The following is a 26,531-nucleotide window of genomic DNA, read 5'->3' as shown; positions in this document are numbered from 1 at the left end:
CAAGTGGCATATCCATGAAGGATATCAAGATTAATAAGGAATCTACATGTTTGAAACATGTATTTAAAATGTGATCCAGTAGCTGTTACTGAATGAAAGCACAAAATGCAGGTACCTGTAAAATGGTGGATGAGTGCTCTGCACAACACAACATGGTTGCCGGCTTTTGATCATTCAAGAGGCACCTATCTGTCATTTACCCAGCACACACATAAAAAGCTTAGGATACGAACTAGATAAAGAGGCTTAATTATGCCCTTTAAATCTCCTCCTCCCCTGTATCTAACATTACGCTCAATGAAGCCCTTAGAATGTATGATTTAGTACATGAAGACCGAGGAAAGCTAACGGTTCAAAGATTTTCAACTTACAGCACTCAGTCATTCCTAACAATTTATTTCCAGCTGTGCTATGAATTATCTACCTTCAAGGTATCTCCTGTCTTCTTTAAATCTAGAGTAAGCATTCCTTGAAGGTAATTTCTCAGTAACTTTAATGAGAAAATAAAATACGGCTTCGTATCAGCACAAAGCTTCCTCCACTGAAACACTGAAGTTGAGGCAGCACTCTTCCCAACTTGGAAAAATTTAGGAATCCATAGCTAGTATTTGTCGTGGTGGCATTGCGAAGAAGTGAAACTTCTCTACATTGAACAGATGAGTCAAGCAGTGAGTTTTATAAAACAACACTAAGATATATATTAATGAACGTAGACAAGTGATCATTTTTCACTGTTTTCAAACACGCCATTGCAATTTAGTTTACAATTCTAATATCCACAAGGTATTCACTCCCTAACTATTAAATGCACCACAAAGCTGAAGGCTTATGCCAAGAGCAAGACTAGAAAGACAGCAAACACAAGCTTACGATGATTACCACATCTATGTCCTATTTAGTGTTCTTTCATACATGTCAAATTGAACACCTTTTCATCAAACAAGTCACACTAACTGCTGTAGACTTAATGTGATTAAATTTTAAAATAAACGTGGACTTCTTCGGTAGTCTTATGGTTGTATCTTGTATTTCCAAATTACAAAGAGATGTCCTAAGTCCTCCACAGAAAACACTGCTTTGCATCATAGATTCTACCCCTTCACCAAGAGACTGGCACTAGCAGCTCTATGAAGCAGGAAATCACGTCTCCTATCATAACATGATGTGAGACCAGCTGCTCTCAAGGCATTGCCTTGACATTACATTCTTTACCAGGAGAAATTAAGGAAGTATTTTTCTAAAGACACTATGACCAATCTCCATACCAATGGTTTTCCACACAAGCTGTCAATCCTACCAGTTATGCCTCATTAATATGCTGTAGCGTGGTCATGAAATTAAACCTTTCCTTGAGTCCCCAGTAACACACATCTAGCCTAGGAAGGTCTACCTAACTTAAGGAGCAAGCTGGCCCTTAACAGATGAAAATACATAGCTCATACAAAAAAAGAAGGCTCCAAAGAGGTCAGAAAATCAGCAAGGGACTTTTAAAACTGTTTGTATTATAAGTATCTATTCAAGCACCATGATGATATACAAAGTATATAAAATAATTAAGACTGAAGCGCTCAAATTCATATGCATTCTTAAATGCTCAGGTCAGTCAAGATGACTCAGCTCATAAGCACTTTTTAAAAGCAAGTCAATTAAAAGTGATAACTTTAGAAGTTTAAGGATATAGTATTAGGACACAAATCTTGAGTTTGACAGGTTCCATTATTACCACCAGGCTCTGAATATGCTTTTACCTCAATCACAGCCTGGTCTATGTAATAGACTGTGTAATACGCCTGGCAACTCTGGCCCCTCGAAAGCGAAGCTTCAGGTGGGATTTCAAGTACGTTCTGCTGTTCTTCTCAAGGCATCGGATCATTCCTACTACACATTTCTAGTTCTCAAACTTCTCCTCAGGCAGTTGCACAACAAAGGTCCAGAACGCACGTAACAAACTTGCCCGTTTCTAATTAGCTGTGTTTTGTCGCAGCACATCCACGGTGCGTGGTATCTGTCCATTACCTGAAAGCATTAACTCATTTCCATCTTGCCTATTATCTGCAGTGAGTTACTGCTAAAAGTTTGTTACAATACAAACAGATTAAAAATGCTTAATGAAAATTGGTATATAACTCCTCTTTTACGAGCAGGCTGAAGCTTCATCCAAGCCAAGGAGAACAGCTGCACTCAGGTAAGTGTGTAAGACTGGTATTCTAAAGTTATCAGGATAACTCGTATATTTAAAAGCAAATTGTCAGGAGTGTTTTTGAGAATTCTGCTACGTATCTCCAAGTAGCTGCCTTTTAGCTCTGAGGTCCTGAATTTACATTGAAGGACATTAGCATCGTAAGCTGTGAAAAGGAACCAGTTAAGACAGACAAACAAGATTCCCAACTTTTAATTATACAGTGGTGAAAGCATGGCACAAACGTAACATGTTACTCTGTCTCTAAACGCAGAACCTCGAAATGTAAAAAATAATAATAATAATAATCAGACATCAGAAAGCTGATTAACTAATACTGCAAGGACAGCAAGATTTTTTCATTCAGACTGAGTGTGGGTTTAGGCTTTTCAGAGTATAATTACATTAAAAAGAGAATTTTGTTCTGTAAAAGTTGTATGTAAAAACTCATGAACATCACCTGTTAACAAATCAATACCCTGAATTTAAGTATTTCTGAAGTTTGATTAAAGTGGCTGTCATTAATAAGAACGGCAACTCTCATAAGTACAGTTATGAAATATATATATAACTTTACAGTTATGCTCATTCCAGATTCTTAAAAAACACCTCATGAATGACAAAAATCTTAGAAGACTTGTGAAGAGACTTTAATGTTATTTAGTACATAATAACAGCTCTCAAATGCATTAAGATTTGAAAAAAAATCCAACAAGGTCTTAGCTTAAACATGTAGTGTTTATTGTGCTAAAAAAATCGTATCCAGCACTAAAAAAAAACAGCACCAAAACAAAATAACAGTGGTAGAACATACCTGGCATACACAGCACTGAATTCTGATCAAGGTCTTTTACTTGACCAGCCATCCGAATCCCCCGAAGAAAGAAGAGTATCCATTAATAGCCTTTAAAGAAAAAAAACAGGAAAAGAAACAAGTTTGTCTGAGAAGAAGGATTCACACAGATTTTATCTACCATCTTAACGTTCTCGACCAATACGAAGTTCTTGAAAACACGTAAGGTGTCTTAAGACTAAAAACTGTACCTAGAATACAAAAGGGTAATATCTGTATTTGGCAAGCATTAACATTCTGGTCTCCAAAAATGAAGAAGCCCCCTCAGAACGGTCTTCTGCACAAATACCTCTAGTCTAGAGTTATTACTGTTACATACAGACCTTATCACGTCCTCAACCATTAATGCTACGAGCTCAGTAAGTACAAAAAATACAGAATTTCTGAAGCTGAATGCATGTTTTCACAGGTGAAACGGGACACATGCAGTATGTGAGTTTATCCAAGTTTTCCCTCAAATACAACACGTGTGGATATTTACATATATACAATCCACTTTCATCAATAAGCTTAGGAAAGCTGAAGTGAAACAGGAGAGGTGGCACGTTCTCCATTAATTTTTTGTAAGTCCACTCATGTCTGCAGAAAGGACGCATCTAAAAAGTCCAGACTGTTTATCAAATGCGGCCCTTCCAGTTTAGGTTTTTTTTTTTCCTCTTTTCTACCATAGCAAAAAAACAAAACTCACAATCATATCATTATCAATAAACGTACATGGCAGCACGTGTTATAACCACTCTTACCTAAGAAAATAAGGTACCAACGATTCTTCTGCAAGCCGTTCAGAAAATAAGGTGTTGTTCACAGAATTCTACCTAAGAGGAAAAAAAATAAGCACATTTTCAGCATTTTGCTTTGTAAGATCAGGACAAGGCGCTTGACATTTATTGACGTTTAGATATTTATTACTTTAGGAAAAACTTACAATAGCAGTAACTATCTTTATAACTCCACTCTAAAAATAAAAGTACGGGTGACCATACGGACATACTTGGCTGAAGAAAAACACTGGAGATGAAAAGTGACTGACACACAACATGCGTGATCTGTATTTCTGCATGGAGAGCTGTAACCTGCTCTTCTGTCTCCCATTACTTTGACTAAAAGATCAAATGCTTAACCAATGTCGCTTTTCCTTAGGAGCAATTTCTTTATGGCAGAACGCTTCTCAGCCCCTGCTCTTTTCTCACATTAAAGTCTCTAGAAGTAGGCTATGCAACGTTATTTAAAATTACGTGCTATCGCTAGACGCTTTCAAATGGTTTCTGCCGTTCGCTTCTCTGCATTTCAAAGTCGAGAGTTACTAGATTTCCCCAAATAAGGTTTCTTTTTTGCCCTTTCGAATACAGTTTTAAAGCCTTCAGCACTCTGACCTTTAATCAGATCCCCAGCTACGCTCCTCAACACAACCAGCACCATGTCTGCGTTACCTTCAGCCAACTTTCCTCGCTTTTTGGGAAAAGGCAGAACGATTAATTCTGCAGCGCTTACGTTTACCATCGCTATTTCACACTCCAGCAGAAGTTTGAAATAATTCTGTTCATACGTGGGTAATTTAATGTAACATGAAAATGATTTTTAAGGACCTAAATTAAAATACCAACATCCTATCTATAGAAAAATGCACAATTATTAAACAAAATATGTTAAAAATCACAAGCAATTTATTGTGCGAGACAGTTGCTATTTTGGCTTCAGCAGCTGAAAGAAACAAACCAAAGCTATTTGAAAATATATTCCCTCATATACTAAAAAAGAGCAAAGAAAAAAATAGACACCCACCTAAAGCTAGAACTTTCTTTTCAGCAAAGTCTGCATGTCAGAACCTATTCTACACTGCAGAGCTAGTGCTGGAATTATAAAGCCATAATCCAAACCTAAAATAAGGACACAAAGCACTCTGCATAAAGGTGAGAGAACTCCCAATGGCTGCTCAAACTTGTATCTCCATCCCTAAAAAAGTCAACTTTCATTGTTGCAATTAGGGATTCACGTTTGCAGAGGAAAGAATGAAAATGTAGGTTTACCTCTAACTGCAGCATTTAAAACCTGCACGGAGTTTTATGATCTTGTACCACAGACGAATCCAATAAATATGGCTACACACGATATCCAATTAAAACTGGAGTTCTTAATATTTACCTCCTGTTTTACTGCAGTGACTTTCTATATATCTGGAATTACAGTTTCACCCCTAAATGGGTAATTGCTGAATGCAAGCCAACGCAAAACAAACACCAGGCATTCCATTTAAACTTGCATTTTTCAAAAGTCTTGCAATAGGTGTTGGACAACTTCTAAATTATTAACAAGCAAAACAACGACAGAAATGCTACATAAACAGAAACGACTGCAAGCTCCCTGAAAAACGCATGAACTGAACACTAGGAATAAAACTGTCACCCAATAAATGCTTTATAAAAGCTTGTACTGTCACACAGGAGCCCCCATTCGCCTCCGTACCGCATAATTCCTATTTAACTAAGTACCTTTTCTTCTCCTACCGTCGCCTAAATCACAACTGTAGTATTCTGCCAACTTTAAACTACAGACTTGGCACTACCAATCTTTGTTTTCCTCACGTTTGGAAGTTTTCGTATTGACATTTAAATCACAAAATCGTATCGTTCGTAATTCTTAAAGAGTTTTCTTTAAAGTTCAGCACCCGAACAACTGTTTTCCAAGTGCGGTATATTTCTGTCCATTGTCTCAGTAAAGTACCGAGCTGTCTCATCCGCAGCCTGTTTTTTTTCTTGCTGGTTTAGAAAGAGTTAAAAGCCAACACCCCATCAAAAAAACCCACTAAGTTTTATTTTTAAGAGAAAAGGACATGGCGTCTTTGTTCTTATCAACTACGAAAACATACCCCCCATCCGAGCAGCGACGGGCAACAAACGCTCTTTAAACAGACGGGAGCTTCGGGGCTAAACGCCTAACTGCTGCTGTGCCACGGTCTGCGCCCCCCGGGTTCTCGCTGCTGCAGTGGAGTCGGAGGACGGCTCGGCGCTGCACGGAGGGGTACGGCTCCGCAGCCCCCCCGTCCGCTGCCGCACCGGGGCTGCCGCCCGCCGTCGCCCCCATCCACGGTTCCCCGGCCCCGGGGCCGCCCCGCACACGGGGGGCGGGGAGCGCTCCGCAGCCCGAGAGGCGGCGGGGAGGGCGCGGAGCGGGGCTCCCTTTGCGGCACCCCGGCCCCGCGGTCTCCTCTCGGGCCGGAGGGGGTCGGATAGAAGAGCGGGGGTCCCCCGGGCCGCCCTCGGGGAAAGGAAGGGGGGGAGGGGGGTGCGGCGGGAGCGGCGGCGGCCCCCTCCCCCTCCCGGCTCCAAGGACATTTTGTTTTTCCTCCCAAGGACAAAGGACAATGAGGAGCGGGGCGGCTCGGGCACTTACCGGCAACTGCAGCCCGCTGCCAGCCGACGAGGGCCCCGAGGACGGGGCGCCGCTGCCCTCCTCGCCCTGCCGGCGCCCGGGGGACGGCTCCGCGCCCGCCCGCCGAGGGCGAGGCTCGGGCAGGGCTCGGCAGCCCGGCGCCATTGCCCTTCGCCCGTCGCAGCCCTTCGGCGGCTCTCCTGGCCGCGCTCCGTCGCGCCCAGAGACCCCGCAGCGCCGGGCCCGACGTGGCCGCTGAGCCCGGCACCCGGAGCGCCCGTCGGACCCCCCCGTTCCGAGCGGCGGGGAAAGCGCCCGGGAGCCGGGCGGCGGCGGCGGCTGCTTCCCCGGCCATCTTGTGCCGTGTGTGTGAGGGAGTCTCTCCCGTCTCCTCTCAACTCCTTCCTCCCCTCCCCCCCGCACAACATGGCCGCCCGCTCGCTACTCACTGCGGCGAGGAAGGGGCGGGGCCGCACCCCTGCCCCCTACCTACGGCGCGCAGCGCCCCCCCCCCCCCCCCCCCCCCCCCCCCCTTCGACTCCGCGTGCGCAGCGCGCCACTCTTCATTGGCCGCGCCGCGCCCTCCCCGCCGGGACCGAGGGCGCGCACCGCTCCTATTGGCCGCGCCGCGCCCTCCTTCGACCTCCCCACTCCGGACCCGCGCGCACCCCAGCCGCCGCCTCCCATTGGCCGCGCGCACCGCCGCTCCCCGCCCCACAGGCCGCCGGCCGCTGTCCATTGGCTCCTGCCCGCCTCCTCGCGCCCGCCCCGCTCGCCGCGGGCTCGCGCCCGTCCGCCCAGGCCTCCCCTCAGGGGGAAGGAGGCGGCGGGAGCCGGCTCTCAGAGCCCACCCCGGTGGCGGCCCCGGCCCCACCTGGCCGGGGCATCCCCGGCTCCACCCAGCCTCGGCCCCGCTTGAGCTGGGCACCGCCTCTCCCCCAGACGGGGCTTCTACAGTCCTCTCAGGCGCTCTCGAAGTGCCTCAACTCTCATTCGTCCTTGACGCAGGACAGCCTGCTTGTGCCTTTCCACTAGCCATGTCCGGACACGGGCCCACCTCACCACATGCCACTGAGATGTTTCTCCCGTAACCCCAATGTCGTCCTGCGCGTTCTCTGAGGCCCTCCACGTGCTCCAGACACCCACCCATGCAGAGAGCTGCAGGAACTGCGTCACCTGCCTGCCTGCAGCATCGCCCTGTCTGCATTAGCACCTTTGAAGAACACCACAAGCACCCAAACAGAACGCAGTATCCTGCTTTTTTTAGCCAACACCATAGAAACTGGCTCGCATGCCAACCTCACCAGGACGCTGTCTCCTATTTTGACTACTGCCATGGAAACCAGATACCAAGAGGATGGGGGCATCCCCATGTCTTGGCCAGCATCTGAGATGTCAGTTTGCAGCCGGTCAGCGGGGTATTCCTCTGCACAAGGCACACCCAGCTAACATGACAATGACATAATTAATATTTACAGGCTTCAGCAATCACTGTGAGTGATTAGCATGCCTTTCTCCTTTTGTTTGCGCAGCTTACTCCATTAAAAGCAGAAATATGGCCCATTCTTCCCTTTTTTGTATAGTAATATGAGTAGGTATGGCAGCAATTAAGTCAGCAATACCTGAAACGTTCGGGGAAGGTCTCAGGAGCTAGTCTGGCACTGGAAATCGTGCGATTGGACTGCAGCAGCAGTCTCTTGAATTGAGGCCCTGGAAAGCCAGTATCTGGTCAGCTGGAAAGAATCATTCACTAATGTCCCCAAGGATAATGACTTTGAGCTGAGAGATGTATTTCTTTGCAAAATACAGAGAAACGCAGACCTCTCTGCGTAGGATAGCTGGAGGCACTTTGTGTGGCAGGACTGCACAAATCTGCTGCCTTACAGACTGTGGTGATACAGCACCGGCAGTCTCCAAAAAGCAGAGTTGGTGGCCCACGTGGTGATAAAGGGAGCCTCCAGCCAAGGAAGCACCGGTGGGGCAAACAGGCAGATACTGGATCCTCACTGGAAGAGCACAAAAGGCCCTTTGACTTTTCTCCCCAATAAGAAGAATTGAAATTCTGGTTTGTTGAAAATATGGGGTGCAGGGAGCCTGTACTGCAACTTCATTTCCATTCAGATTCTTGCAAACCAAAAGCTAATTGTCTTGCTCTCAGTGGAACTGTGCATGCAAAACTGCATGCAAAGGTGCTGGCGTGCACAGAACCCAGGTGCTACCTGTGCTCCTTGGAAAAATACCAACAACAAAGAGAAGGGAAAGGCAACCACAATGAGGCACAAACTAGACAAAAGTACAGTACAGCAAAAGTACTGCTACTTACGCAGGTATTTTTGCCCAATGCGGAAGGTCTGTCTCCACAGCAAGGATAAAAACATCAAGTTCAATGTACAACTCCCAGCTTTTCTGTTGTTTCTTCCCAGAATACATTTCTAGAAAAGCATATAAAGTATGATCACTCGTGACAGCCACATGAAATGGAAAAAAGAGATCAAGTATTCAAGACATAATTGCACTTTGTAAGAATAGCGTGGTTCTAGCCAGAACGGTTTAAGGTTATAACTGAACAAGACCTGACCTGCATGCTTATCTGATTTTCTCCAGCACCCCAGACTGTCTAATATAACAGATTATTCCTCTTTAAAAATAATTTATTCCTGTACCTTTACAGATAGCTATGTTTTTAAAAAGTGAATTACTGTACTGCTTTTAAGTATAAACAAAAAATTACTGGAAGTCTAATATCCTCATTTAACATAGTCAGTGCTGCTCTTTTGCTTCCTGGCCACCAAGGCCAAAAGCAGCTCCAAAAAGACTTACACAAGGATCTATTACTTCTCTCCTTCCTTGGCTTCTAGTGAGCTGTACGTAGGGAAATGTAAGTCCAGGCACTCTCACCAGAGTCACTGCACTCATCAGACAACTTGATGTTCACGTACCAGTGGCAGTCCGTTTGCATTCTGTTTTCCTAATGAAATAGAAGACCAGTGCTAGTTTCCTTTCTCACACTTTCATCTCCCTTGGTCAGCTCTGTATAAACACTAAATTCTTGTTCCTACCACCTCTGTGGTTACACCAGTTTTCCCCTCTAAATCTGTTATTTCTGTGCAACTGCAATTTCCTCTATAGAGTGTATTCTATTTTAGACAGCACTTTCTTTTTCTGGCTTTGTGTACCATTAAACCAAATACTTCAGCCATGTTTTATGAACCACTCGTCAGATAATAATGAGGCAACTTAGTGTTTCCATTACTAATTTGGGAAACATTTTCTGAGATTTCATCTGTGCCTAGAACTCCCGATTTAGGCACGCGACTTCGCCTTCTTGTACTCACCCAAACTATTTTATTCTATGTGCTTTTAACCTTCGCCCCAGCTTCCACGAAGGTCATTATCAAACAGGATAACACAAGTCCTTCGAATACACAAGCTGTTTTGTGGTAGGCATTTAAATTCCTCCAGTGTGTTCACAGATATCATCACTTTGTCCTAAATTGTCTACTCCTATATACAAAAATAGAATATAACTTGTTACTAAAACAAACAATATTTTCTCTTGTGTTTCCTTCTTAGTAATTCACTACTAAAAACACAGTAACGCCCAGGCAGATACAAATTACCTTCAATCACACTTCTGAAAACCTGTGATTTTGGAGCATCGTGCACAAAGAGGCTGAGTGAACACAGCTGTGCCTGCGCTGCTCTCATTTCGGGACTTCTCATAGTGACTACTATTGATTTGACTAAACTTTGACACAGAATAATGTCAATAAACAGAAAGGTAAATAGAGACAAAGTTCTTCTAGGCACAGAACCAACTTCCCTCTGTGACTCTAAAGATTATTATGGTATATTGATCCTTGTTAAAGCTTTTTGCTACTTTCACAAGGTAAGCAGTGACAGCAGCACCAACAGTCCCAGCAATCAGCTCATGCTATTCATTCTACTCTGGCTTTCAAGCCCAGACTTTTGTTCCATCATGTAACAAATAACTGCAAACACATCTACACACAGAAATCTTGTATACGCCCTTCTTGTGGCTATGACTTAACACTGAAAACTACGATCATGTTAATATGGCAGTTTTGCTAGCACTTTTATGGTGCTCCCATTTAGAATGATGAACCTTGGGAGCGGCAAGAGAAAGGTTTATTACCAAGAATAATTTGAAACAAATTTTCATCGCTGTCACAAGCATATGGTGAAGAAAATAAATCTTTCTATGCCATGCTCCAGTACTTTTTGCATCTTATTCAAAATGAAGCTATTTTAAGCACAATCCAGCTCTTTTTATGTTTTCAAAGAAAAATAAGTTATCGATGTGAAAATAATATCGTAAGGAAAATGAGAAATTGAACCAATATCTTTTGTAGCATTCAGTCTCCTATCCTAAGCAAATTTTTAACTTGTTGGTCATCATGCATCAAAGAATTGATACTGTTTTTGTACAAGTGATCTTGTGGCCTGAGCTCAGATTTTAGATCTAAAACCTCCTGAACAACCTGCCCAGCTCATTTCATTTTGCATGAATTCCTGTGTATAATAAGGCAAACAGAAAAAAAGGCAACTATTGCCTAGTGCTCACTGTGCTTTATACTAACATGACTAAGGAATACACGCCTATTCTTGGGAAATCTAGAGCTCTTCTTCTTCAAGGAGCTTTGAAATTTGAAGTTTGATGTTTTTATAACTATATAATTGTATGGAGCTTATTACCTCAGCTACTGGTATGGAATGATCTGGCTTGTCAAGTTTACTTCTTAGGTAAATATTAAACTATTCTTCTTGGCTTGGCAAACTTTTGTAAGAGGAGTGGGACATGGTAGAAAAAAAAATACTGATCAATCCCTTCCCTGCACCTACTTCAACATGTGAATTTGTACAGATACTAACAAGTCTCCTTACGTGAAGAAGAATGATGCAACTTTGCTTATTAGTGACACTGCCTTTGAAAGCAAACAAGAAACTAACGTGGACATTCCCAGGAATTTTAACAGCAATAGCTATCGGATGCAAAGTCAGGTTGCATTACTTAAATTACATGCTTTAGCTTCTCTGTAGTGATTCTGTTATCTGCTTTAGAAACATAGAAGCCTTGACGAGGGGGAGTTCTGCAAAGGTCAGACATATTGGTAGGGTTTAAATGGCAGAATTACAACCAGTATTCTTTATCTTACCATTCTGGTTGTAAATATGTCTGCAAAGTCATAGAAGTGTTCTACTGTGCTGGGGAATGGTCATCATTTTATCTTCAGCCTGAAAAAAAAATAAGAAAGCACTGGCAAGATTAAGAGAGCCCTGCCCAACCTCACGTTCCAAAATAAAGATGTCATACTCCTGTGCTCCAAGGTAATACACAGTTGATATGTAAAGAGTTAAAATATTTTATAGTTTTTAAGCAAAGTCTTCAGAATATTTGGATTTCAAATACCACTGGAAAAAAAAGATTTTTAGAAGTTCTACAAAGTTAAGATAACAATATATTTTTTAAACTCAAATAATTTGATGTTCTACCATGATTCGTTCCCTGTACGGATTTAAAGTTTACTTTCTGAAATCATTTACCTATCCATCCTTCCAATTTGTTTTCTTCAAATGCGAATCAGTAACGCTTGATTGCTTAAGCAATGTGAGAAATGTGATGAGAACAGGGAAACAGACAGTACAGATTTGTGTTTACAGATTAAAAAAATCAAGGGAAAAAAAAACCCTAAGATATAATTTGTATTTTTTTTTTTTCCTAAATCTCTATTTTTATTCTAGTCAAGGGAGACTTAGGAAAGTTTAGATGGCAAACAGAACAAAAGGCGTTTTTTCTTGATACATCTCTTTGGAGTTTCAGAGCCACGAGGGCTTCATGCTATCCTTGCAAATGTGATGAATTTCACTCCGACAGAACAAGATGAATTACAGCTACTCTAGAATAAAACAACAACCCAGGCCTCTAAAAATACAATACAGAACTGAGATTCTTATTTCAAGCAAGTCGAACAACTTAGAAACAGCCTGTTTCCATAACAATCTTCATTCCTTTCTCTTCTGCACAGGTAGCACCACAGGGCATTTTATTGATTACTATATAATAGTTGACAAAATGATGCATTATTCAGCAAATTGCCAGATGCAGTAAAAGGAATTGTGCTTTTCTCTGAAATTGTACAAGCATCTACTTTTTAAATTTTAGAGACAACCCGCATGACAACATATTGTATATATAAAAGGGAAGACCTCTTACATTCATAGCTCAAAACAAACTTCTTTATATTTGTCAACACTAGTTAGATGTGGAGTAAAATCAATTTTTGATGTAGTGATACTGTATCAGGGACACGCTTGGATTAGAATGTCACCTTCCCAGAAATAGCTTCTGTGTCAGACTGACGTTACCCATGAGGTTTTGTATTTTCTTCCTACAGTCAATTTGCTATACACTGGCTGCTGCCAGGGCCTTACCCAGCCAGGAACTCAAGCAGTTTTGTGCCCATCCAGCATGTTGTCTCTATTGAGAATAAGCAGGTTTAATACTTGAAGGCAATAAATTTGCATGCTGAAACAAACACTCTCTCTCTCCAACCAAACCATCAATGGTGATAATCTCGTCTCAGCTTGAAATCATTCACAATGAATTTTTTTTTTATATTTAGTCAAAGATTAATATTAGAAAGTGAACAGGTAAAAAAAACATGAGGAACCCAAGAAAATGCTGTCGGAACAGTGCTGCCACAAAATAAAGCCAATAGCTTTTTGCAAAATTAGGGCAGCAGAGCGAACACAAGATACCTCAGGTCAGACATAAAGAGCGCCTGATCACTATCTGACTGCAAATTTCATTGCAGTTTTGCCCAGTGGAAGATCTAGATCAGGTTCTGCATGCCCAGAAAGATCCCTTGTTGTCTTCAAGATTGAATACTAGATTCAACTAAAAGTTATCAGCTTGCTCTACAAATTCTCTCATTTTAAAGTTTAGAAGTTAATGTGTTAACCAAAGCTGTGATTTTGATCCCTTCTTGCTACTCCAGATGTATAGGCCTTAACTTAGGCATCTGTGCCTTTAATTCAGCTCTGAGTAATTACATTTAGGTCAGTGGAATCACTCCAGCTTTTTCCTGGTGTGTCTAAATGGAATGTTGTCCTAAGGATCTGGAATGAACTGCGAGGATTTTGAGTAAGACTGAACATGTACATAAGATAAACAAGATTCCAGAACACACTGTGGAGGGAAATGTGTGGGGAATACAAGTGCATATGTGCAGGAAATAAAGTGAAATGCTTGAATAATTCAGAATCATAATTAACAAAATTGAAACACTGGGATTTTAATAACTGACTTTTTTTTTCCTTAAACTCCTATTATTAAAATATTGTGCTGCTGGCTAGCAAATCAAGTACTGATAATGAATATTTGGAGTCAGAACTTCTGCTGCATGAACAAAAACTTTTATGTTTAAAAGATTAATAAAGGATTATCTTTATATACATATACACACACAAAGATGATGAAAACTGGAACAAAAAATGAAGATCAGTTATTTAAACGCAGAAAGTCTACTCCAGTAATGCTAATATGGAATTAAGCTTAGGAGAGAATAACACCTAATTGAGAGGTTCAGAAAAGTGTGTTAGCATATGCTGGAAAAGTAATTTTTATAAATCAAAATTACTATATTCTTTATCATAATAATGCAGCCTTACAAAAACAAACCAAAGACGTATATGAACTTTGTACCAGAGCTCTGTGCTGCACATACTGCTGGCAATCGATGCACACTGCTTTCAGGACACATTTGACCTGTGGATTTAAGGTAACCCAAGTAGAATACAGATAGGCAATTAAGAAAATAATGATCTTGAGGTTGCAAAAAGGCTTCCTTCCATTCTTTTTCTGTGATGAAGGAATCACTGCCTCAGGCAGTTCAATTTGGCGACAAATTTGAAAGGAAACACTCCTTTAGAGCCAGAGACAGGAGATCAGGCACCTTGCAAAACTAAACTGCAGTTAACATGGAAGAATCTGACTCTCGGTTTTATTTATGACCAAAGCTGTCTGAAATCCCAGTGCTGCATACAGGTCCTTTCCTTTCCCCAGCTTGTCACCCTGTCCTCAGCAGGGCTGGGTGCCACGCAGCATGGGCTTAAGTATTTCTGTGCTATGCATCACTGGCCAGGTACTGATGGCTTGGGCAGCAAGGAAAGCAGAGAAATGAGCCCTTGCACTCATTCTGTATTTCTTCAGTAGAAGCTCTGATTTGCTTCTATAGCCCACAGCTTCCCTCAAACTTCACTGAAATTTTCTGGAAACAGAGCATCAGATCAAAAGCTGAAGGCCTCCAACAGCACCGTTTCACAAGCTCTGCCTCGTTAGGAAGCCAGGATAAAAATACAGCTGCATGAAAAATAAATGAGCAGCTTTTCCTGAATCTGAAACCAGAAAACAATGACAAGAAAACCAAAAAGTCATATGCAGCAAGCTCTCTTGTATTCCCAAAAGCCAGCATTAACGCTCCCTCTCCCAGAGCCTCATTAAACAAACGAGCTGTATAATGTACTTTGAAAGGGAAAGATCCGGGAGCAAAGAAAGTAAACTCAGACACTGGAGGCCCATGACAGAAACACTGCTTTTTGCTCTAGGGATTGTCTGCTGAAAGGGAGTCAGTCCGGCCACGTTCCTGACAAAATCTCCATATTCTCTTGATCAAACACACAGTTCTGACAGCTGCAGCCAGCCTGAGATTTTTAGATCAAAACTATCTATCTCAACACCAAGAAGCCACATCAAAAAGCACTGCTTTTTGTGCAGCCATCTTCTCCTACCAGAGCCAAACACTGCTTAAAAACACCCCTTCCCTCCAGCTGAAACACCTCACATCCCTGCACGCCCCACCACGCTGTGCACACAGCCACCATGTCACTCTGGCTGTCGCTAAGCCCACAGCGAGAGCCACGTTACACCTCCGCCATTTTTGCAGCCTCCTGAGAAGACTTTGTTTTCTGCTGCTCACTTAATCCCCGAGGATAACTATGTTCCATACTCTCCTTTCTTGACATTTATTTTATACATATGTGATTTTTTTATTATTATTATCGTAAGTGAATCTAGAATCCTTTGCACCAAAGGAGGGCGAGAGAAGGGCGGTTCTCTCGTTCCACACGGTGCCGAGGAGCAGCTCCCGCACCACAACATGGTTCCTCCCGCCGCACCACCGCCGCTTCACAAAATGGCGGCGGCTCGGCCCACCGCCTGGGAACGCGCACGGCGTCCCGCAGGAGGCCGCAAACACCACTTTCTTTTGTTTTCGCTATCATTTTTCTCTCCGTGCACTCAGGCCGTAGGTGTTGCGGGCAGAACCTTCTGCACAACCCCAGCCTGACCCACGCAGCCGCTCCACCCCCGAGTGCTGCGGGACGAAGCCCCGCCGTGGGGCACTGCGGGCCGGGGCCGCGCGGTGTTGGGTTTCTCGGCACAGCGGTCGTTCCTGTGATGGGGGAAGGGAGCAGCTCCCCCCGCCTGCAGTCATCTGCTGCGAAGGGCTGGAGCTCTCGGAGCCAATTAGTCGGGGAGTTAACCGCTTCGCTGCGGGGAAACTCGAGCTTCAGGCACGGGCTCGGGGAGGCAAGGGGCTGAAAGCGCTGCCCCATGTCGTTGGCAGCTGCTATTGTCAGTGCTTGGCTAAATGCCTCCGAGGTATAACTAACCACTGGTACTCCCGGGGACCGTAGGGACAAAAGGACCACATCCAGAACTGAAGCACACCACTTCTAATAAAGCTGGACGCATTTCCAGATCCGTGCCATCCTATGGGGGATGCACTGCATTTCCTACGCAACCTCCCCAGGCAGAACAACGCCTCTGTGCGTGCGGTGAATGGGAGAGCAGTGATGCAACCCGTCTCCCTCTAAACATACATGTCTTCATAATCTCCTGTGCCCAGACACACAGTTCACTGTGCACTCACCTCGATTATTTTTTTTCCACCCCCAACTGCATTAGAACAAGGCAAACAACAACAACAAAAGTTTCTGTTCTCAGCGCTTTCCTCCAGGGACACGTCGGGGCACCTAACAGCAGCAGGCTCTCACTTGACCTGGCAGGTCGGGAGACCTATTATTGTGCTCTCTTTGTATTCCATGACGTACAAGAGACTATTGGATCAGATTGTCAGGGAAGCTAGGAAGACCAGCAGTGTTTATATGGCACCACGAAATGCCCTAAACTCCCCACTTACTGCTAGGGAGAGGCTATCCCAGTGCCCCAGGGCTGCTTCCACTCCAGGCAAGAGCTACAGCATACATGACAGACCTATTCCTACAACACTAACCTCTCCAATGGAGAAAAGGAGGTCAAATCTCCCTCCTTGCCCAGGAAAAAAAACACAGGGCATGCAGAAGGAGCTAACAGGGTTGGCACTGTGACATCTCATATCTAAGCTCAAGGAAGACCTCTGGCTACACTGAAGTGCAAATCTACATTCAAATAAACCCTGTAGAGGGGAAGAAATGTATTGCAAAGCAAATAGCAGATTTAGGCTTGCAAGCTCTGAGCCCTGGCAGTACAAGAGCTCTCTTGTTCCTGTTGCCTCCCACAGCTGCATTCACTAAATATATCCCGCACAGAGAACTGCATTTCTCCACCCCTTCTGCAGCCCAATCACATTTGCACAAACACCACCAGGCTCCCTCGGGATGTGCAGCCAGGCAGCAGCGTGCCCTAGTTACAGGCATCATGAAGAAAGGGAGAGACTAATAACAGCTCCAGCAGGATGAGACTGTTACAGCCACAGGTTATCTCAAGAGGGATATGTGTGCAACTGACTGATATTTAACCATTAAAGACACACTGCTTTGCTCTCTGCAGAGATACACCTCATTCATTTGGCAAAATGAGTTACTCCAAGTCGTTCCCATAGGGCTGGCCCATGGAGAGCAATCCCAATTTTAACTTCCAGCAAACCAGGGCTTTGTGGTATGTTGCTTCAAGGTGTAACAGGAGGTAAGCAAGCACAAAGGCACACGGTGCACAACAAATCGACACCAAGCAAAAATTTATAAGCTAGAGGGATATCCAGTTTGGCACCTTTCAAAGATATTTACATGTAACAAATAAAAATACTTTCTCTAAGTTGATGAGCCCAGTGCTACCTGCTGCATGGATCACAGGGAAACATGTTGACCAAATGTAGATAACAGCAAATTGAGGTAGAAAAGTGCATTCTGCTGTTGCCTTTCCCCATACAGTTGTGGACTGATAGATCTCTGCCTCTGTGGAAGAAGACTGTGACTGAATTTTCTGTAGTATCAAGGTGCTTCTCCTATCACCTCTATTCTGTTCTTCACATTTTCTCCATTCTCACATCTCTTACTTGGAAGGATGCAGATTCTGGCACTATGGAGCCTCAGTCCCAGCCCCAAAAACACTGCAGCGAGCACCGTAATTCTACAGCAGATCAAGTTCCGATAGGGAAGAAAAGAAAAAAAGAGGAGTCTTAGTGATTTTCTTCACCCGTAAGCTGCTAGCCAGCAGGGATTTTGACCCTCTCTTGGTCCCTGCTTCTTTCTTTCCTCACAGTTTCTTATTTCTTTGACACCTCCGGCTCTTCTAGCAGCAAAGCAAATTTGACAGAATCTGGTCAATTTTTCAAGCCATCTCATTTTAAGAAGTCAGTGGGTGCTGACTGTATCTCGCAATCAAACCTCACAGGAGGGAGAATTAGTAACTCATGCATGACCTTAATCTGTAGGATTTTGTAGATAGTTTTTCTTGTAATCTCGGTGCTCAGAGCTTATCATACATTCAGTCTGTGTCTGCAGCCCTAGAACGTTTTGTAACGAAAGGAACCCAAATTCATTTTGTTATAGTTATGTGGTCACAGCACCCCATACTTGCTGTTGAATAAATATAAATACAGAGTACTTGGAAATAACTGGTAGATTTAAGTCATAAACTGTAAAAAGCAAAACAACAACAAATAGATAATGAAATTATCTATTACATAAATAAAATACGGTCAGGTTTAGATATCAAATACTCATGAAGGAAAATAGAACAAGTTATGTTTGAGGAATTTTTTAGTGTCATCTTTTTTCATTTTGCAAACATAACAGGAAGAAGCTAAGCTCATACTGAAGCACCCACATAAGAAGTCTTATTCTCAAAGGCAGCAATATCTCCTGAGGTATCCAAACCCTTTGAAATCAGATAAACCATTTACAAAATGGCCACAGGTCCTTAAGCTTAATTAAATAGTTGAAAGCTACAAAAGTTGGAAGACCACGCTGTGTTCTGTTGTATGTTTTTCCTCCTCTGCTTCTCTCGGCTTCCTTAAACAAATCACCCCCAAAGACCATTCTAGTGTCATATGTGGAAATTGATACTGTTTTAATTAGTCATGTTGCTGTGGAAGAACCCTGAGCAGTTCCTGCTGCAGTGGTTGTACAGAACACGAGCCCTGACTGCTGGGGATAGAAGTTGGCAGGACCACAGTATGAAGGCTGTGCTTCGGAGAAGGATGGACAACGCCAGGTGGTTTTGTATGCTCTGACCTAGACAGTCTGCGTGATCCTACGGACTTCTGAGCACATGCAAAAACGGGTATTCCCTTCTACGTGTTTCTAAAAGGTAGAGAAATGAAAAATATGAAAGCTGATGTTACGACTGAGAAGCAGCAGAGCCCCAGGAGTGCGAGCTGCCTTCAAAACCACTACAGTTCTGAAAGCAAAGTTTTAAGAAACCAGGATCTAAGGTTTCACTCCTCAGGCAAGGCAGTGACTCACCCATATTCCTGCCTGCTCCAAGAAGAGGCGAGCCCTGCTCCTGGCAGACCTGATCCTCAGCGTTGCACTGTGCCAAGCAAAGTCCAGCAGCGGCAGCACGTCGGAGCCGATGCAGAACGGGGCCAAACCGGTGTTAGCAAGGGGCCCCCTTTGCAGGCTGCTGGGTTAGCTGGAAAATTCCTGAGCCCAGACCTCCTGCTTTTCATGCCTGAAAATACAGCGAAAAGGAAAACAGACACTACTAATGATTACTTTTCAAAGGCCAAGCTCATACCAAGGTTGGCTAAGATTGCTCAGAGGCAGCAGCTGAAATTTTTCACAATCCAAGGACAGATGAGACAAGTCAAAAAGCTAACTGAACAGAGGGAGCCAGGCAGCACACAGGTGGGTAAGCTGCTGTTTCTAACCTCCAAGTTACTCATGAGGGGGAAGTGTGACCTCAGGATGTAGAAGCTCGGTCCTGAGCATCTGGGTGCTTGGTCATTCCCGACACAAGAGGCAGACCTCACTGATGTAGGGAGAATCCTTGACAATGCAGGCAGCTAACAGAAGCACGCAGAGCTGTGCTATTAATGGAAAGATCCAGCCTCACACAAATAAATGATCCCTGAGCCACCACGACAACGCCTGTTGCTCTTGCCTGGCATCAGCAGGCAGATAAAGCACGTAAAGCCAGACCTCTGTGCTGCTACACATTCTGCCAACCATGCTGCAAATATTTCAGGCATTTCCCACAGCTCTCCACGGACTGCGGCAGGGACTCGCCCAGCGGCACCCCAGGGGCTGCCCAGCAAATCTGTTTAGCAGGCTGCAGAGCAGCTAATATCCATCTCGTTTATTAAATGAGAACAACAGAAGCGGGGGGGATTTAAGAGATTTTGCTAGTATGATTTCTGTGATCTGACACACTGCCTTGCAGAAGCAACTATTACAATGGCAAACAGACTATAGAACCTCATTTTAATAAGGCAATTCCTTGTGCAAAGGCAGAAAAATCATCACAGGCAATAACTCCCAATCTATTATGATCATAAATTTGGGTAGGTCCTCGGTGTTTCCAACCCCAGGCTGCTTCAGAAGGGCAGCATTCGTCACCCACCCGCTGCACGAGGACAGAATCCCAATCCCACCCGGGGTGGCGGGCGCCCAGGCAACGCAGCGGGATCAGCGCTCGCCACGCTCCGGCCTCCACAAACAATTCTTGCCACGTAGGCAAGAGCGAGCAGGGCAATGGAAAATTACTGCGGGCTTTTTCTTAAAGGGCGAGAATCCCCTTTCACGGGGAAGGTCGGTCTGCAGTGCGTCAGCGGCACGCTGGGGCATTAATAAGGCAGAGAGCATTTGCATGGTATTTCAGCAGACTGCAGTAGTAGAAATGGAGAGCAGAGAGCTGAGCAGTGAGGGGGAGACACGGTAGAGCTGCTTTCAGCACAGCCTCATGCCAACCCGTGCGTGGGGCAGCTAACAGTGGCCAGGAGCTGAAGCCACAGTGATCCTCTGCCTGCCCAGCTGCAGGGAGCCCTTAAGGAAAGAACAAGCTTACTTCCCCAGTCACAAGGCTTTTATCAGCTGTTTTGAAAAATCACGGCCATCTTTATCTCCAGTTTCAAGTGAAAAAGAGGCCAATTTCTTAAGGCAGCCCTGTGCCTGCCTACCTTAAAGCCAAGCTAAAGAGCCATGCAAATAGCTGTCACTGTCACTGCACGCCCCATTTAAGCTGCATACTACTTCTAGGTGAAAATCAGACATTAGAGATTACAGACTTACCACTGGGACAGGGCTACACTCCCCCACCAGCAACACAACAGTGCTGCTACACAGCCAGCAGCCTTTCACATCTCAAAATTAGCTCCTGTATCTGTGACAAGGTTCACGTCACCTCCACAAGAAACAGAGCACCCTGTCTGCTTGCTGGGGGCACCTATGGGGAACCAGGTGCAGGGAATTCCCAGTTATCTACAGGGAAATGAGGCAAACCTGCCACTCTTGCTATGCTCTCACTGCATGCAGCTGTGGCTCATGATGACCCTGGGTTGGTTCAAGGATGCACCTCGCAATCCTCTCTGTAGTTTAAGTTTTTGCTTGCCAGACCTGCAGCAACCTGTCTTTTGATTTTCTTGTGTTCCCAATTTGCATGTTCAGATTTTTCTCTTATCTGTTTTTCTTGGTTTTTGCTGATTAAAATCTCAACCCCAGTCTCTGCATTTTGTTATAACCAGCACGTGAAGAATGAAGCCACTGCACTGGGTTAGGGGACTTCTTAAAACAGAAGCTTCCCCCCTAAATGGAAACCTTTGCTGTGAAGCCGCTTTCATCGCAAACTCTGCTGGCAAAGTCATTACATTTAATAGAGGTTGACCTCATTTTGTAGTTCTTGATATTAATGATTATAAGGAGGGAACGTAATTAGAAGCAGGGACTTCTAAACAAGGATAAAGCAACTTGTTGTTGCTGCCTCCTTCTCACGTTGGGATTCATTTAATATGGCTGCAAAGAGTAACTTGAAACAGCCTCTGGCAGATAAGCAAACTCAAGTCAAATACAACGATCTCTGGTTTCCGAGAAGCCTTTTACAGCTGTATAGAGAAATGAAATGAAACCCTCCAGCACTGCGTAATGCTGCTACAAAGACCTCCTGGAAGAACCACAAACGTGCGTTGTGGGTGAAAGCTCATCTTGGGCTCGGAAGAGACCTACGTGCCGGCAACCGAGGCTGGAGTGAGCTGTGGCCCTGTGCTTCTGTCCCCATGGAGATGCTGGTGTTTTCTGCTGAACTGCTGAGGCCGTGCTCTGAGAAAAAGAAAGCAAAAGGGTTTAAGTTCAGTAACCATGCACAAAGGAGCTGAAAACAGATGTGTCACAGCTTTGTTGGCTTTTTTTTAAATTTGCTAATGCTATCTGGGTTTCCACATAGTGGACGTTGTTGTCATAAGGGAAAGACCAAATGCAGCCAGTGACTGGATAACCACATTTCCTGCAGGCAGGCTGGACGTTGCTGCAGGGGACGTGCCATAGGGGCTGCGTGAGCTGGCATGGCTACCGGTGTGGACTTCCACCTTAACACGTTCTGAGTTTAAAGCATCTCATGCTCACTCTTCCCAACGGTATAGGAATCCACGTGAATATTCATTCTGAATTCATTTTCCCAGCTCTTGTGAAGCCCACAGTGCTCTGCCTTTTGTCTCTATCTTGCCCACAGAGACCCCTGAGCAACCCTCACATTTCCGCTCCCACCGTCCTGCTTCCTTGGAGAAACTCACAAGTGTGAAGTGTGAAGAGAGCAAATTCTTGTAAAAAGCCCCTGGCTCTCCTAAATTCCCCTTTAGTTGTTGCGGTTTGAGCAAGCATTTCTGCTTGAGCAAGCCTCAGCGCTTCCTGATTTCTGCAGTTCCCCCCACTGCAAACAACCAGGTTCAGCTTTGCTCAAAGGTTTGGCCTTGGTTTCTTTCAAAATCAAGATAATGATGTTGCCCGCAGCTGAAGACACCATGTGTTGTTCAGTGTGAGGCTGTTTCCTGCAGTGCTAGCCCTGCTGCATCCAGGCACCGAGCAGAACTGTCGCAGCCAGCACCTGCAGCAGGCTTGCTGCATGGAGGGCTCACTCGTGCGGTTTCTGGCACAACGAGCATCACAGCAGGAGGCGAGGGAAGGGCAGCGCCCTTGGGGAGCACAGCTCCCAGGGACTGGTACAGGGACAGGGGGACACGGCGCAGCTTGGCTGTGGTTGGTCTTTGCGCTCTGATCAACCCCACCCTTGGCCACTCAGGGCTGTTCCAGCTCAGCTTGTTTTTCCTCTCCCTTTCATGCACCTGGTATATCAGATAAAGGCGTTCATAAATCAGGCCAGCAATTCCCAGCACACCTTGAGCCATTAACCCCATCGTGTGGCAGCGATGCTGGAGAAGCCCTGGGCAGTGTCCTGGGACTGCAGTGCAGCCGGCAGCAATACTGCACCCGCTCGGTGCAAGCAGCTTGCTCTCCTCGGGCTTATTTTTAGAGCTGCCAGTTATTTCCCAAGAGCCCTGGGTAAGCCGCCAAGGCCAGCTCCATGTGTGTCTTCAGCAGCGGTGCTGTGGGGGTGAAGCCATGTCAGCACCTCGACTCTCCCCCCACCATTGTAAATGGGACGTAAAAATTCAGTCCTGGCAGAAATACAAAAGCCAGTGTGGAAAATCATCCTGACTGAACCTGATCCTTGCTGAAATTCATCCTCCTAGGGAGAGAACGTGGGGATTTAGAACATGTTTTGTCCTTCTCAGGCCTAAATCTTGAATTTTAAAATCCAGCTGCGCTGCACTCAAATTACTCGCAGGGAATTTTTGTAGCTGCTTTTTTAAGAGCATATCCGTGGTAAATGGAAAAGTGAGCCGCTCCCTCCTCCACCTCTTCCGCAAGCCAAGCGCGTGATTAAAAGTTGTCGTTGTCAATCTTACTAATGAGAGCCATAGTTAATAGTCATTTTAATTGGGTCCAGACCCATGAGAGAGAGCTGGCAGCGGTGCTTGCGTGGCCATGCAGGTTGCCAAGCTGTGCAGCAGTGACAGTGACACCAAGGGCTTTCGGCCAGGTCAGGTGCCAGCCCCCAGCATGTCGGGAGATGTTTGTTGAGCTGCAGCTTCAGGCCCTTCGTAACAAGCTGCTGAGCAGCCCTGCAGTGCCTCAGCTCCTCTTGCAGCTTGCTGCCTCTCTGCTGAGCCTGCAGAAGCAGCCGTGGGGAAGAAAGAGTGTGGCCACCACAGCGTGCTCTGCATTTCCTTCAAGTTGGGGAAGCTTTGACCACCTAGGGGGGCAGGAAGACATCAAGGAAATATAGGATGAGGAACTTCAGGAGGGATGCTACCAGCTCTTTCACTCACACAACTGCTTTTCTGGTTTCTATATTTATGCATTTTCTGTATTTCTGTGTTAGCCCAGAAAAGGCCAAGTGCAGAAACAGCCAACAGGAGCCTGCTTGCTGTGCTGACAAGCTGCAGCTGCAGACCTGGGGAGGATGTTTGGGAGATGCAGAAAGTGGACATCTTGCAAAATCACACGAGACTGTAACCGGCTCAGCTCGGCTCAGTCCTGCTGTCTTGCTTCCCCATGGAAACGCCGTGCTGCACCATCTGCCAGTGCCTCCCTGCAACGCTTTGAGCTCCGACCTCAGCCCCGTTTGAAATGTGCACGAACCCACCAGAAGTCTCTGCCTTTCTCCCCCAAATCCCATCCCCTTGAGCAGGGGGTGGGGAGGCTGTGAGCGTGCCCATCTGCCATCCTGCGGCCCCCCCAGCCCGCATGAGTGCTTTTGCTGACAATTAGCACGTGCTTAATCACAGCACTTCCTGCCTGCCTAGTGTGGGTGGGCAGAGAGCTGGGATGGCTGTGGTGGAATCCAGTTAAATAGAACACGGATTTGCAGGAAACTGAGCTTTACTTCCTGCTCATGAAGAAACGTGTCGCAGTTGTCTGCTCTGGGGGAATATGCTAGAACACGCATATTGCTTTCCAGAACACATATAATGCCCATCTAGCAGCCCTGATTGCAGCTGGAAGGTGGTAACTGGTATGTTGGCTGGGCATGAGAAGGTGGGGAGATCCCACATCAGCACCCCAGCCTTAGCCCTATGTCCTGTTGGCACAGCTGTGCTGGTGAATGCCAGCGGTGGTGGTAATAGGGCTGCCCCTCTGCTCAGCACAGCCCTACCACACTGACACATTACACTGGATAAATGTAAAACCTTTAGGGAAGAAAGGAATGTAAATGCCAAGGGTAGGCTAAAGACTAAAGCAGTGCTGTGAGGATGGGCTTTCTGGGCATCCCTGAGTCTAACTATGTCTCCTTGCCATCCCACCATTGTATGTGAAGACAGATTTTTCACACCCACATCAGCAAACTGAGACTGAAGGGTTTGTACCCACCTCTCCTGAGATGAGGTTGCCAGAAACCGTTCAGCGTGCGGCACTGGTCCCATTTCCTTCTCCATGATGAGTCTGGGGCTGCCCTGTTCCATCCCAGCCCCGGGAGGTTTGTGCAGCTGGGTCCACATCTCAGTCCTGCTGGCAGCGTGAAAGGCCGAGGTCCTCTGTGTCCTCCTGGAAATACACAGAGATGAAATTGGCCCTGAGATGCCATTTCTCTGCTAGGAATTTTGTAGCCAAAGCTACATCTTGGCTTTTTTTCGTGACAGGATGTCTTGTTTAAACACAGAAACATTCTATCATCAACGAATAAAACTATTTCAGCAGGCAGCCGTACCATGACTCTGAAGGCTGCTGCAAGTACGAATTGTTTTGGTGATGTGTTAAAACAGTCATTGGGATTGCACAACTTCTTAACGCCTGCAAACATCCCAACAGGGGAAGAAACAAAAAGAAATAATGAAAATGAGAAATGTTCTGGATGCTTCACCGGATTGATACCAGCAGGCCTAAATCCCTCCTGTTCTGAGACAAATATCAGAAGAGAAAAAAGAACGTCTGCTTGTCTGGCTGTGCTGTTTGTCTAACACCTATCACAGCCGTGCAAGTCCTCTATTACATACCTATGTATTATGAGATAGAGGTCAACCAAAGCCAACACAGCGTGCTAAAAGGAAGCGTCTTTGCCACACACTTTTGCCCACTGCAGTAAACTGGAAAGTAATTTTGCCTTCTGAGTTAAGCCATGCCTTCTGCAGATGAAAAAAAAGGGGAAAAAAAAAAAAGCAATTGGGAATTCAAGTAGCGTACTCGCCCAGCGTGTTAACAGCCAGGAGAATTAAACTACATCTGATATTCAAATGGACAGAACGAAATGAAGCGCAAAATTGGCGAGCAAATAAAACTCAGCTCCTCCAGCTCCGCTCACGGATCCCAGTCCGTGCGCTCCCGCACCGGGAACCGCTCCGGCTCCGCTGGAAACGAGCGGCTGCCACCTGCCGGCACCACTGCCCTGCTGCGGAACCGGAACGGCCGGGGATAAAAGAATTAAACGAACGAACAAAAGCGAGGAATGCGGGAAAAACTCGCCGGGAAATAGATGATGCCTTTAGCTTCCGGACTGGTTCACGTCGCTGGGCCTTCGGATGAGCGTGTGCGTGTTTGGATGTATGGTGTTTTGTCGTAGGACAAAAGGGAGCGATACAAACTGAGAAGTAAGCGGCAGTACCGCTGCAAGTGAGAAACAGAGGTGTTCCAGAACATCCCAAACAAGTTACACTGCACAGAGCTGAGCAAGGTCCTTGCTCCGAGCAAGGGAACTGCCCCAACGGAGTCCTTGTGATCAGAAAACAGAGATTTTGTTTATTTGTAAGCATGCAAATCTCAGTCAAAGAGATGAATCCTCCTGTAGCACCCTTCCCTTCCCTTCCCTTCCCTTCCCTTCCCTTCCCTTCCCTTCCCTTC

The 26,531-nt window shown here is 45.3% G+C and overlaps 1 protein-coding gene across 48 annotated transcripts in view; it reads right to left on the bottom strand.

The window, feature by feature from the left end:
• Window positions 1-26,531, bottom strand: part of CHD2 (chromodomain helicase DNA binding protein 2) — a 111,933-nt gene that overhangs the window by 62,311 nt on the left and 23,091 nt on the right. For 18 of the 48 annotated variants that reach the window (XM_021406887.1, XM_021406885.1, XM_021406889.1 and 15 more), the window contains 10 exons: window positions 25,691-25,819; window positions 25,068-25,241; window positions 21,867-21,959; window positions 19,170-19,377; window positions 11,579-11,657; window positions 9,737-9,905; window positions 9,222-9,369; window positions 8,725-8,833; window positions 3,776-3,847; window positions 2,994-3,083 (listed from right to left, as the gene is read on the bottom strand). The gene's annotated coding sequence lies outside the window, so the exon portion shown is untranslated. The other 30 variants (XM_021406898.1, XM_021406902.1, XM_021406920.1 and 27 more) reach the window with 28 other exon arrangements.

Source organism: Numida meleagris, chromosome 9 (assembly GCF_002078875.1).
Source record: "Numida meleagris isolate 19003 breed g44 Domestic line chromosome 9, NumMel1.0, whole genome shotgun sequence".
NCBI lineage: Eukaryota > Metazoa > Chordata > Aves > Galliformes > Numididae > Numida > Numida meleagris.
The sequence above is the reverse complement of the archived record's forward strand: the minus strand, read 5'-3'. Positions and strand labels throughout refer to the sequence as shown.